The sequence below is a fragment of the Corvus moneduloides genome, chromosome 3, assembly GCF_009650955.1.
Source record: "Corvus moneduloides isolate bCorMon1 chromosome 3, bCorMon1.pri, whole genome shotgun sequence".
NCBI classification, from domain to species: domain Eukaryota; kingdom Metazoa; phylum Chordata; class Aves; order Passeriformes; family Corvidae; genus Corvus; species Corvus moneduloides.
In genome coordinates, this window is record NC_045478.1 from 1742113 (window position 1) to 1754387 (window position 12275).

The following is a 12275-nucleotide window of genomic DNA, read 5'->3' on the forward strand; positions in this document are numbered from 1 at the left end:
TTAAAGCACCCTCGGGGCCGCGTCCGTCAGCGAGAGGAGCTTCCCTCTGGAATTCTCGAGCACGGAAAGACGTTGAAGGATAGCTTGGAAAAGGCTGGATTGGAAATCCGAGCCCCAAAACCACCGTGATCCCAAATTATTTTGAGCTCTTGATGGCCTTTAGAACCTGGAAGTTTGGAATCCAGAATTCCCAGCAGGGGCTTCCCAGGGTTTTCCATTCTTTTTATCCATCGGATCCTAGGATTTCTTGATTATTTAGAAATCAAGGAATTTGTGTCTGATCCCATCCCTCCTCAGAAGTTCTCCTCCTTCGCGGCTCTCGCCCATTCCCAATTATTTCTAGGGAGAGAATCCCGGCTTTCCCAGCGTTTCCTCCCATCCGGGGTCACTTGGTTGGTTCCTCCACCTCCAGAAATTCCCGTGTTTGTTCCGGATGAGCCTCTTCAGGTGCTAAAGCACCACAATTCCCTGGAAAAGCTGGAAAACTCCACCTGAATTCCGGGATGTAGCAATTCCTTTTGCTCCCAGAATTCCCAATCAGAAATCAGGAGTAGCAGGGACACTGGAACTCTTCCAGAGGGCAGGGATAGATGGGATATTGGGATGGAATTCCTGGCTGGGATGGAATTCCCAGAGAAGCTGTGGCTGCCCTGGATCCTTGGGAATGTCCAAGGAAAGATTGGATCAACCTGGGATAGAGGAGATGTCCCTGTCCGTGGCACGGGGTGGAATGGGAGCAGTTTTTGCTGGATTTGGAATGTTCTCTCCTTCCTGGAATTGTTTCCATCCAGCAAAATTCATGGAATTGCAGCTGGAGTGCTCCCGTGTTACACAGGGAGCTGCAGAAAGCTGGGAATTCTGATGGATGCTTCAGCTGAATTCCATGTTTTCCTCTCTGCTCCCTTCCTGGCTGCCTGAACGGAGCTTGAGTGGGATGATGGGAATTCCGATGCTCCATGGAAAAATTCCTGCGCCAACTTCGGGATGTGGGGACGAGTGCAGAGCTCAAAATCTTTGGATCTCCCTGTGGTGATCCCGCTGCTCTGGGGCAGGGATGGGACCCAGGGAATGGCTTTAAGCTTCCAGAGGGATAGGTGGGATCTTGGGAAGGAATTCCCGGCTGGGCTGGAATTCCCAGGGAATGCCCGGATCCCTGGCAGTGCCCAAGGAAAGGCTGGAGCAGCCTGGGATCATCGGGGCAGGTGCCGGCCTTGGAATGGGATGGGATTGAAGCTGCGTGGATCCCAGCCAAAGCATTCCGGGACTGTGGGATCCAGGAGGCTCCGAATCCATGGCCAGGGGTTTTTCTGGAAGTCGGGGATGGGCAAGGGAAGGGAGAGCCTTCCTGGAGTGCCGAGATTCCCAGGGAAGGGCCTGGAGGCCGGAATTCCTTCCCGCAGAGGAGTCGGGCTGGGGCTGGATCCAATGGCAGGCTGGGAGAGGCGGGAATGGAGGGATTTCCCTGGGAAAGGGGAGCTCGGGCTGGGATCTTGGGAAGGGATTCCCGGCTGGGCTGGAATTCCCAGGGAATGCCCGGATCCCTGGCAGTGCCCAAGAAAAGGCTGGAGCAGCCTGGGATTGTGGGATCGTGTCGGGGATGGAACGGGATGGGATTGAAGCTCCATGAATCCCACCCAAACCATTCCAGGGTGGAAAACATCTCAGTGGAGTTTATTCCATGAATTCCAAGAGCAGGACACGGATAAAACTTGCAATTTTTCCCACGGGAAGCTCCCACTGCCTTGGGCTCTTCCCTAAATTCCCACATTCCCGAGCACCGGGCACGTCGGAGATGGGATAACGAAACATTTCCTTTTCCACCTTTGCTGCTTTTCCTTGGCAGGGATCGCATTCCCAGCGGGATCTGGAAGCTTTGGAAGTACCAACCAACTCTTCCATCCTCTGGAATCGCCAACCAAAACCCGTGGAAACTCCCAGATTCCCGCTTCCGTTTCCACGGACAACCCTTATTTATTTCTACAGGAATTTTTAAGAGGAGAATTCCCCTCCACTCCCAAAAAAACCCCCAGAAATTCGGGATTATCCCAAACTTTGCGGCGCTTCCATGGTTCTGTTCCTCATCCGGGGAAAACGCCGCCGTTCCCGTGAAGGACGAAAAAAAAACCCCGGGAGAAACCCCCGGGAATGGGATCGGAACCCTGGATCCGCCCTGGAGCGGGAGCGGTCCTGGGGGAGTTTAATTGGGGGGTTTTGGGGTTTAATTGGGGATTTGGGGTTTAATTGGGGGTTTTGGGGTTTAATTGGGGTTTTTTATTGGAGTTTTTGGGGTTTAATTGGGGTTTTTGGTGCTTAATTGGGTTTTTGGTGCTTAATTGGGGATTTTTGGTGTTTAATTGGGGTTTTTTATTGGAGAATTTTTGGAGTTTAATTAAAATGTTTTGGTGTTTAATTGGGGTTTTTGGTGTTAATTGGGGTTTTTGGTGTTAATTGGGGCTTTTTGGTGTTTAATTGGGGCTTTTGGGGTTTAATTGGGGCTTTTAGGAGTTTAATTGGGGCTTTTGGGGTTTAATTGGGGCTTTTGGGGTTTAATTGGGAGCTTTGGTGCTTCATTGGGGTTTTTTATTGGAGTTTTTGGTGTTTAATTGGGGCTTTTGGTGTTTAATTGGGGTTTTTTACTGGAGTTTTTGGTGTTTAATTGGGGTTTTTGGGGTTTAATTGGGGTTTTTTGGTGCTTCATTGGGGCTTTTGGTGCTTAATTGGGGTTTTTGGTGTTTAATTGGGGTTTTTGGTGTTTAATTGGGGTTTTTGGGGTTTAATTGGGGTTTTTTGGTGCTTCATTGGGGCTTTTGGTGCTTAATTGGGGTTTTTGGTGTTTAATTGGGGTTTTTGGTGTTTAATTGGGGTTTTTTGGTGTTTAATTGGGGCTTTTTGGTGCTTAATTGGGTTTTTTGGTGTTTAATTGGGGTTTTTTAGTGCTTAATTGGGGTTTTTGGTGTTTAATTGGGGCTTTTTGGTGTTTAATTGGTTTTTTTGGTGTTTAATTGGGGTTTTTTATTGGAGAATTTTTGGAGTTTAATTAAAATTTTTTGGTGTTTAATTGGGGCTTTTTGGTGTTTAATTGGGGTTTTTGGGGTTTAATTGGGGTTTTTTGGTGCTTCATTGGGGCTTTTGGTGCTTAATTGGGGTTTTTGGTGTTTAATTGGGGTTTTTGGTGTTTAATTGGGGTTTTTGGTGTTTAATTGGGGCTTTTTGGTGCTTAATTGGGTTTTTTGGTGTTTAATTGGGGTTTTTTAGTGCTTAATTGGGGTTTTTGGTGTTTAATTGGGGCTTTTTGGTGTTTAATTGGTTTTTTTTGGTGTTTAATTGGGGTTTTTTATTGGAGAATTTTTGGAGTTTAATTAAAATTTTTTGGTGTTTAATTGGGGCTTTTTGGTGTTTAATTGGGGGTTTTTTGGTGTTTAATTGGGTTTTTTGGTGCTTAATTGGGGCTTTTGGGGTTTAATTGGGGGCTTTTGGTGCTTAATTGGGGCTTTTTGGTGCTTAATTGTGGCTTTTTGGTGTTTAATTGGGGTTTTTTGGAGTTTAATTAAAATTTTTTGATGTTTAATTGGGCTTTTTGGTCTTTAATTGGGGTTTTTATATTGGAGTTTTTTTGGTGCTTAATTGGGGTTTCATTGGGTCTTTAATTAAAATGTTTTGGTCTTTAATTGGGGTTTGCTTGGTGTTTAACTGGGGGGTTTTTTTGGTCTTTAATTGGAGTTTTTTATTGGAGTTTTTTGGTGTTTAATTGGGTTTTTTTGCTTTTAATTGCATTTTTTTGGTGTTTGATTGGATTTTTTTGGTGTTTAATTGGAGGGTTTTTATTGGGTTTTTATTGGGTTTTTTTGGTGCTTAATTGGAGGGTTTTAATTGGATTTTCTTGGTGTTTAATTGGGGTTTCTTTGGCATTTAATTGGAGCTTTTAAGTGAAGATTTTTTGGTGTTTAATTAAATTTTTTTGGTGTATTAATTGGAGGTTTTTGGGCATTTAATTTGAGGGCTTTTGTGTGTTTAATTGGGGTTTTTCTGGTGTTTAATTGGAGTTTTTTGATGTTTAATTGGGTTTTTCTTGGTGTTTAACTGGGACTTTTTAATTGGAGATTTTTGCCTTTAAATTGCCATTTTTTGGTGTTTCATTGGAGTTTTTTGGTATTCTTTGCCATTCTTTGCCCTTTTTTGCCATTTTTTACCATTTTTGCCGTTCTTTGCCGTTCTTTGCTGTTTAATTGCCATTCTTTGCTGTTTAATTGCCATTCTTTTACCATTCTTTGCCATTCATTGCTATTCTTTGCCTTTTCAATGCTTTTTTTTGCCGTTCTTTGCCGTTTTTAACTGTTCTTTGCCCTTTTTGCCATTTTCAACCGTTCTTTGCCATTCTTTGCCATTTAATTGCCACTCTTTGCCATTCTTTACTGGTTTTTGCCATTTTATGCCATTCTTTGCCGTTTAATTGCCATTTTGTATCATTTTTTGCTGTTCTTTGCTGTTCTTTGCCTTTAAATTGCCATTTTTTACCATTCTTTGCCGTTCTTTACCATTCTTTGCCGTTCTTTACCATTCTTTGCCGTTCTTTGCCATTCTTTGCTGTTTAATTGCCGCTCTGTGCTGCTGTTTGCCGCTCTTCACCGTTATTTTGCTGTTCTTTGCCGTTCTTCGCTATTTTTGGCCGTTCTTTCACCGTTCTTCGCTGTTCTTTGCCATTTTCGCCATCTTTTGCTGTTCTTCGCCGTTCTTCGCCGCCCTTCGCCGTCCTTCGCCGTTCTTTTGCCATTCTTTGCCATTCTTTGCCGTCTTTGACAGTTCTTCAGCCTTTGCTGCCGTTTTCCCGAGCGCCGCCTCCGCCGCCGCCCTTCCCGAGCGCTCTGCGTCTGCGGCCAAACTCCGAGCGGGAACGAAACCTTCCCGTGTCCCTCGCTGGAATCCTCTCGCTCCCACGGACGCCACCTCTGTCCCACCACGAGCCCAGCGCCTCCGCGAGCCGCCGGCGGCCCAGGGCCCCGCTGCCGGCCGCTCTCCCGGGAAAACGGAGCCGGCGGGGCCGGAATCGCGGCAGGCGGGCGAGGCCGCGCCGCAGGGGGGGACGGATCGCTCCGACGGCCCTTCCCGCGCTCGGTGTCGCGTCCGTCCCGCCGGGAGCCGAGGGAGCCGGGGTGGGTGCTGGCCGTGCTTTTCCAGAGGGAAGGGATCGACTCCGTGCGGGGGCGGGGGCAGGAACGCGGAATCTTCTGCTGGGAAATTTGGGGGTTTTGCTGCAGCCGCTGTTGGAGGCGGCGGGGCACGAACCCATGGAGAGGATTTCCCTTTCCCTTTCCTCTTCCTCCTTTTTCCCTCCTTTTTCCCTCCTTTTTCCCTCCTTTTTTCCTCTCTTTTCCTCTTTTTTCCTTTTTCCCTATTCCCCTTTTTTCCCTTTTCTTCCCTTTTCCCTTTTTTTTTCCTTTTTTCCCCTTTTCCCCCTTCTTTTCCCCTTTTTTCCCTTTTCCTCCCCTTTTTTCCTTCCCCCCCTTTTTTTTCTTTTTTCCTTTTATTCCTTTTTTCCCCCTTTTCCCCCCTTTTTCCTTTTTTTCTTTTTTCCCCTTTTTCCCTTTATTTTTCCTTTTTCCCCTTTTTTCTTTTCTTAAGATTTTTTTCCCTTTTCCCGCTTTCTTCCTTTTCCCCTTTTCTTCCTTTTTCCCCTTTTTCTTTTTTTCCTCCTTTTCCCCATTTTTCCCCTTTTTTCCCATTTCCCCCTTTTTTTTCCTTCCCTTCCCTTTTTTCCTTTTCCCCCCCCTTTTCTTTCCCTTTTATTCCTTTATTCCTTTATTCCTTTTCCCCTTTTTTCCTTTCCTAGTTCCCTTCCCTTTTCCCTTTTTCCCCTTCCCTCCACCACCGTTCCCTGGGAATTCCTAACATTTCTCACCTGCTCCCATAACAACCCCTGCTCCCTGGAATTCCCCATTTCCAGGAACTGTCCCTGGAAAGAGCTGCTGCAGGAACACCGATCCTGGAATTCTGGGCACCACGGCAGGATCCGTGCCCGGTGTTCCCCTCCTCACTTCCCCATCCTGAATTCCCACCCCCCACCCTTTATCCACCCCGAACCATCCCGCTGCTCTCCAGGGCTCCCTGCACCCCATTCCAGCCCCGTTTTTCTGGAATGTTGGGATTTCACACCCTTTCCCCACCCACACGAGCGAGTTCCAGGCCTCAGGAATGGCTGTTTCCTCCTCTTCCTCCTCTTCCTCCTCTTCCTCCTCTTCCTCCTCTTCCTCCTCTTCCTCCTCTTCCTCCTCTTCCTCCTCTTCCTCCTCTTCCTCCTCTTCCTCCTCTTCCTCCTCTTCCTCCTCTTCCTCCTTTTCCCGCCGTGCTGGGCTCGTTCCCTCCCAGCTCCCGGCTATTTTTAGCCTCTCCCTGTCTTTCAATTCCTTCAAACTCCACAAATGAATAAAACATTGGATTTTTACATGATTTTTTTTTTTACTAGGAAGTTCAGGAATACCGAACATCTCCTCGGAATCATCCGTGACACCTCTTTTTCCCCCCCCTTTTTTTTTTCCCCAAAAAAGTGGTTTTTAATTCCCATTCCTTCCTCCAACTCCTCGGGATGCAACAGTGCCCTGTAACCAAAGGGAACGATTCCCAGGTAAAGAATCCCGGAGCTGCTGCCCGGAGCTCCCGGAAAACAACTCCCGAAGGCTGAAGGGAACGGGATGAAACGGGAGAGAAAAACATTCCAGGGAAGTTTGACCAAGCCCTGGGAACGGGGCATGGGAAGCCTGGGAAAGGATGGATTTTGGAGGCGGTTTCTCTTCCAGCTGCTGTCCTTCCTCATCCCGAATCCCAAATGTCGCCTCGGTGACAGCCACAGCCTCGGGGACTCGAGGACGGCGTTTCCCAGCGGGAGCCGCTCCCGGAATTCCACGTTTTGGGAAGGGAACGGTGCTGCAGGTGGGTACCTGGGCTTTGACATCCCGTTTTTCCCAGATTCCCGGCAACTCGGGATGTAACTCTGTGATTTTATCCCCAGTCCCACCTCTCCTGAAGAAAGGAATGTGGCTCCGTGATTCCTGGAATTCCGAGGTGGAGGTGAAGCTTTTTCCTGCTTCTTCTGGGAAGTTTTCCCTTTTTCCGTGTTTTTTTCTCCCCACCGCGCCTTGGAGCTTCCCGAAATTCCGGAGCTGTCCGTGTGGTGACGGGGATTCCTTGGGATTAAGGATGCCTCTGACCCCTTGGGGTTTTTCCATCACTCACAGAGATCCAGGGGCTGGATTTATCCAGGGAAAGATGAAATCCTGGCGGGATCCGCTCCATCAATTCCGTTCCTCTTGGAAATTAAGTGTTGCCCCCAAATCATTCCTGAGCAGATCCATGAATCGGAATTCCCAGCACATCCCAGAAGGGTTTTTCCGTGTCAAACACACAGAGCCAGTGCTCCTCCAGCTGCTGGAATCGGGGTTTTTTTGGGATCTAAAGAAATTCCCAGCTCTGGAAGGAGGAGGTTGCTGACCCTGGTGCCACCTGTGCCAGCCCCTCACCCGTCTCCCAGCCAGGAATTCCTTCCCAAGATCCCACCCCAAGCTCCCCTTTCCCACTGGGAAGCCATTCCCTGCCTCCTGCCCCTCCAGCCCTTTCCCAAATCCCAGCTCTCCTGGAGCCCCTTCAGGCTCAGGAAGCGGCTTCGAGGATTCCCTGGATTCTTCCCTGACCCAGCCGGACATTCCCGGCTCTCCCAGCCTGGCATTGGATCCAGCCCCATTCCGACTCCTCTCTGAGGAGTTTTGGGAATAAGGGGGTTCACTGGGAATCTCAGGACTTCAGGATGGGTCTCCCTTCCCTTTTCCTCCCTTTTATATCCCCCAAATCCCATAAAAATCCCTGTGGATGCATTCTGAGTATCCTTGATCCCAGAATTCCAGGCTGGTTTGGGTGGGAAGGGACCTTCAATCCCATCCCATTCCATCCCCGGCACCTCCCCCGATGATCCCAGGCTGCTCCAGCCTTTCCTTGGGCACTGCCAGGGATCCGGGCATTCCCTGGGAATTCCAGCGCAGCCGGGAATTCCTTCCCAAGATCCCAGCCCGAGCTCCCCTTTCCCAGGGAAATCCCTCCATTCCCGCCTCTCCCAGCCTGCCATTGGATCCAGCCCCATCCCGACTCCTCTGCGGGAAGGAATTCCGGCCTCCAGGCCCTTCCCTGGGAATCTCGGCACTCCAGGAAGGCTCTCCCTTCCCTTTCCCATCCCCGACTTCCAGAAAAACCCCTGGCCATGGATTCGGAGCCTCCTGCATCCCACAATCCCGGAATGCTTTGGCTGGGATCCACGCAGCTTCAATCCCATCCCATTCCAAGGCCGGCACCTCCCCCGATGATCCCAGGCTGCTCCAGCCTTTCCTTGGACACTGCCAGGGATCCAGAGGCAGCCACAGCTTCTTCAGAGGCCTCAGTTTTCCCACAATTACCAAAAAAACCGGGAAAAGGAGGGAAAATTCAAAGCCAAGTGGCTGCTGCAGAAGTTTAAAGGCACCGAATCCATTCTATCCCGTTTGGAAAAGGGCTGGAGATGATCCCAAGGATTTCCTTGTCCGAGCTGTGCCGTCGTCCCTCGGTGTTTTCCCAAAGCACCGATTCCTAACTCCTCTTCAGGAGCTGGATTGGGAATTCTCTGAGATTTAAAACCAGGCTCTCCATGAGAATTCCCCTTTTCCCGCAGCTTCCCCAGGCCCCTGGAGCGAGGATTTATTGCACGGGAAGCAGGAGCAGCTCCCGCTGCCGCCGCTGCTGCATGAAGGACCCCAGCGAGGGAGACACCCGGAATTCCAGCTGGGAGAATGGGCTGGATCCTCGGGAGAAGATCAGATTCCCACCACCTTGCACTTCCTTGGATTCCTGACCTCTCCTGGGAGCCTGCCTGGTGCTGGTTGGAATTTCTGGGAAATTCACCCTTTTTTTCTGCACCCCTTCCCCCATTTTTCTCTATTCCAACCTTTACCATGGAAATTTGGGGCGTTCCCAGCTCCAGGTTTCACTTCCACAGGCTTGGGATTGGCTGAGCCCATGATTTTTTGGGACGAATTGGGGTTTTCTTGGCTTTGTTGACGTTTTGAAGAGTTGTGGGAGGTCCTGGCTGAGCAACCAACTGTGTTCCATCCCACAGGGAGAAGGAGGGGCTGGAATTTGGCTCTCAGCAGCTCCGGGCTGATATCCTATGGGTAGGAATTCCTAAGGGTAGGAATTCTTGTTCTCACGGAGCAAAAATCCCCCTCAATAACCACCCAAAATCTCCTGGAAAGAACAGGTGGAAAATCCCTCGGAGCGGCTCCTGCGCAGGACGAGGAAAAGGCCTCGAGTTGTCCCAGGGGAGCTTTAAATGGGAAATTCCCCCCCAGTTTTTTCATGGAAAAGGTTTTCCAGCCCTGCTCTCCCTATCCCAATCCCAGCAAGCAGAACACTGGGAACAACTCAGCTGCCTGGATATCCAAAGGAATCCATCCCACTCCTGTGTTGGGTTGACCCTGAGTTGATGGACAGTCTTTAAGACCAATTACGCTTCTCACAATTTACATATTTAAACCACACAGAAAGGCGGGACTTCCCATTTTTGGTCGGAGCTCGCCTGCTGGAAGGTGGGGGGGCTCCGAGCCTCCCGGCCCCGCTGGGCCGGGCCGGGGCCACTGCCCCTTTCCCCCTTTCTCAGCACCACGGCACGGACCCTGGGTCGCTGGGGGGAACTGTCCCAGAGCCGCAGGCAGCTCAAACCAGCCATGGACTGCTCACAGCTAAACCCATCCAGCGCGGCTTCTGGGGACAGGCGGGTCCCTCTCCTCTCCATGCGGAGCCGGCGGAGCCAGCGGGAGCCGGCAGAGCCTCCTGTCTGCAGCCAGCACACTCCGTGCTGAACTGAAGAGGACACCACGCAGCCAGCAGCACAGAGGGAGCGAGGCTTTCCCCACCGTAAAGCCCGAACAAGAACACTCTTCAACGTGGAGGCTTCAGAGTCAGAGAGAAAGAAAAGTGAGTCACGTGAGACGGAGCTGGAAATGGCGACAGGAGAAAAGAGGGCGGTGCCGCGATTCTGGCGCGCAGCTTAAAAGAAACCTTCTTGCATGCCGTGGTAAGAAACCGTAATACCACAAACTGTTTGTCTCTTTAATCCATTTGAAGAACATGGGGGGATGGAGTATCCTCGTGTGCCTGTGAAGATTGTGAAGAGTGCCTATGCCAGGCTATACAGAAGTAGTAAGCGGCTGTTAGAGACTTGTGGTGAAGAAAAGCCTCTGTGTGCAGGCCAAAAGAACTTATCCTTAAAAAGATGAATAACCCCATGTGATGGCCCATGTTTTGTAGTATGAATGAACTGTGAAATTCTTCATGGGAGAGATGTTCTACACACAGCAGACTGTTTGTTTCCGGGCGGGTGTGCTGTTGGTGGCAGTTTGGGAACCATGTGCAACTGAAGGAAAACCTTTTCTTCCTTAAGCATAAGAGAAAAGACTTTTTCAAGAACTGCAACACTGACTAACATCCCATGTTCTGTTATCCCTTGTGTGAGCTGGATAAAAGGAGAGAAGTGCTGGAAAGAGGGGGGGGGGGGGGGGGAATTTACTTTAATTTTGTTTTGTTGTTTTCTCTTTACTTTTAATTCTGTTAGTAATAAAGCTCTTTCATTGTACTGCAACTGTTTAAGGTTTGTGCCTGCTTTGCTTTTCTCCTAATTCTTATCTCACAGAAGAAAAATAAGTAAATAATGGATATTTTGAATCAAAACCACTACATTTAATTGGTGTTTCCGCCCGGTTTCGAACTCAACCCGCTACAACTCCCAAAGCTCCCCGAGCCTGTGCAGACAAGCCCGGAGAGCTTCGCAGCAGCTGAGCCGGCGCAGCACGGAACGAGCCCGGAACGAGCTCGCCAACGGGAAGCTAAAAATAAACCCCCAGGAAAAAACAGCTTCATTCCTTGACAAAGCTGCCGGTCAGCTCCGAGCGCGTCGGCTTCAGACAAAATGAAACAGGGAACGGATCCAATACTTCCCGCTTTTTGCCGGAGGGCCGAGCTCCCAGACGCACGGCGGGGAAAAAATAACAGGCCGGGCTGTCACAGCTCTGACGTCAGCGGGATCCGTAATTGTGTCTGCGGCGACAGGCAACAAATTTTCCAGAAAATTTCCCCGATTCCGTGCAGAAATCGCATCCCCTCATCCTCTGCTTTTGTGGGGTCAGCAGCTGAGCATGCCCCTTTTTCCAGAGGATGGAAAAACCCACTCCAGCAAATCGCGACTCGCCGCCGTCCGGCTTTAAATCCCACACGGCCACGCTCGGCGCCGTGGGGGTTTCTCCCTCCCCACAGGGACACCAGTTCTCCTTGGATCATCACCACTTTCTCCCTGGATATTTCGCTGTCTCTGGCGCTGCTCTGGAGCAGCCACGGATCACCGAGAGCCTTCCTCATGGAATTTCCTCCTCCTCCTCTTCCCGGTTATCCACGCGTGTCCGAGCCCTTGCCGCCGGCAAAGCTTCTGAAGGCTCCTGACAGAGTCATTTATTCCCGAAATGTCCCCGTCCCCGCTGGATTTCAGCTCCACTTTTGATTGAAATCCTATTAAAAACAACAACGAGGTGGAAAAGGTCGGAGCTCCGGGCGCTTGCTGCTGCTTCGGCCAAGTCAAGCAGGCGCAGCTCCGGGAATGTGGCTTCCGAAACTCCGGAATCGTGGATGTCAGAGGACACCCACCTGCCCCGGGCTGGGCAGAGGTGAGGAAGGTGCTGCTAAGAAGCTTTAATTGGAAAATGGAATGGATTTTTCCTGATGGAAGTTTCCTGATAGAACTTCACCCCCATCTCCGAGAAGATCCATGAGGAGAATCTGTGGATCTACAGAATCCACCTTCTCCTCCATGCTGGGAGAGACAGAGACCAAACCCTCCCCAAAACCAGGGATGGAGAGTTGGGAAGCGCCGGGAGGGATCTCCCACGGGCAGGCGGTGCCGGAGCAGCCCCGCTCCCTGCTGGGGTGAGAGGATGGTGGCGTGGACACCATCCCTGGAGATACCCAGGGATCTCCATCCCAACCATCCCATCTCCATCTCCATCCCAAGCTCCTGCCTGGAGTGGAGAGCTTGGAGCTCCCTTCCCGCCTCGGCTGCTCCCTGGTTGTGTCACCTCAGAGGGACAACGGGAGTTTTAATCTCGATTCCTACTGCCAGCAAGGTCCTGCCTTCCAATCCTCACCTTCAGGTTTCCTCCTGGGAAGGGATCAAACTTGGGATTGCCTGGGATGGACAGAAGCAGCCGAGCCCGGTG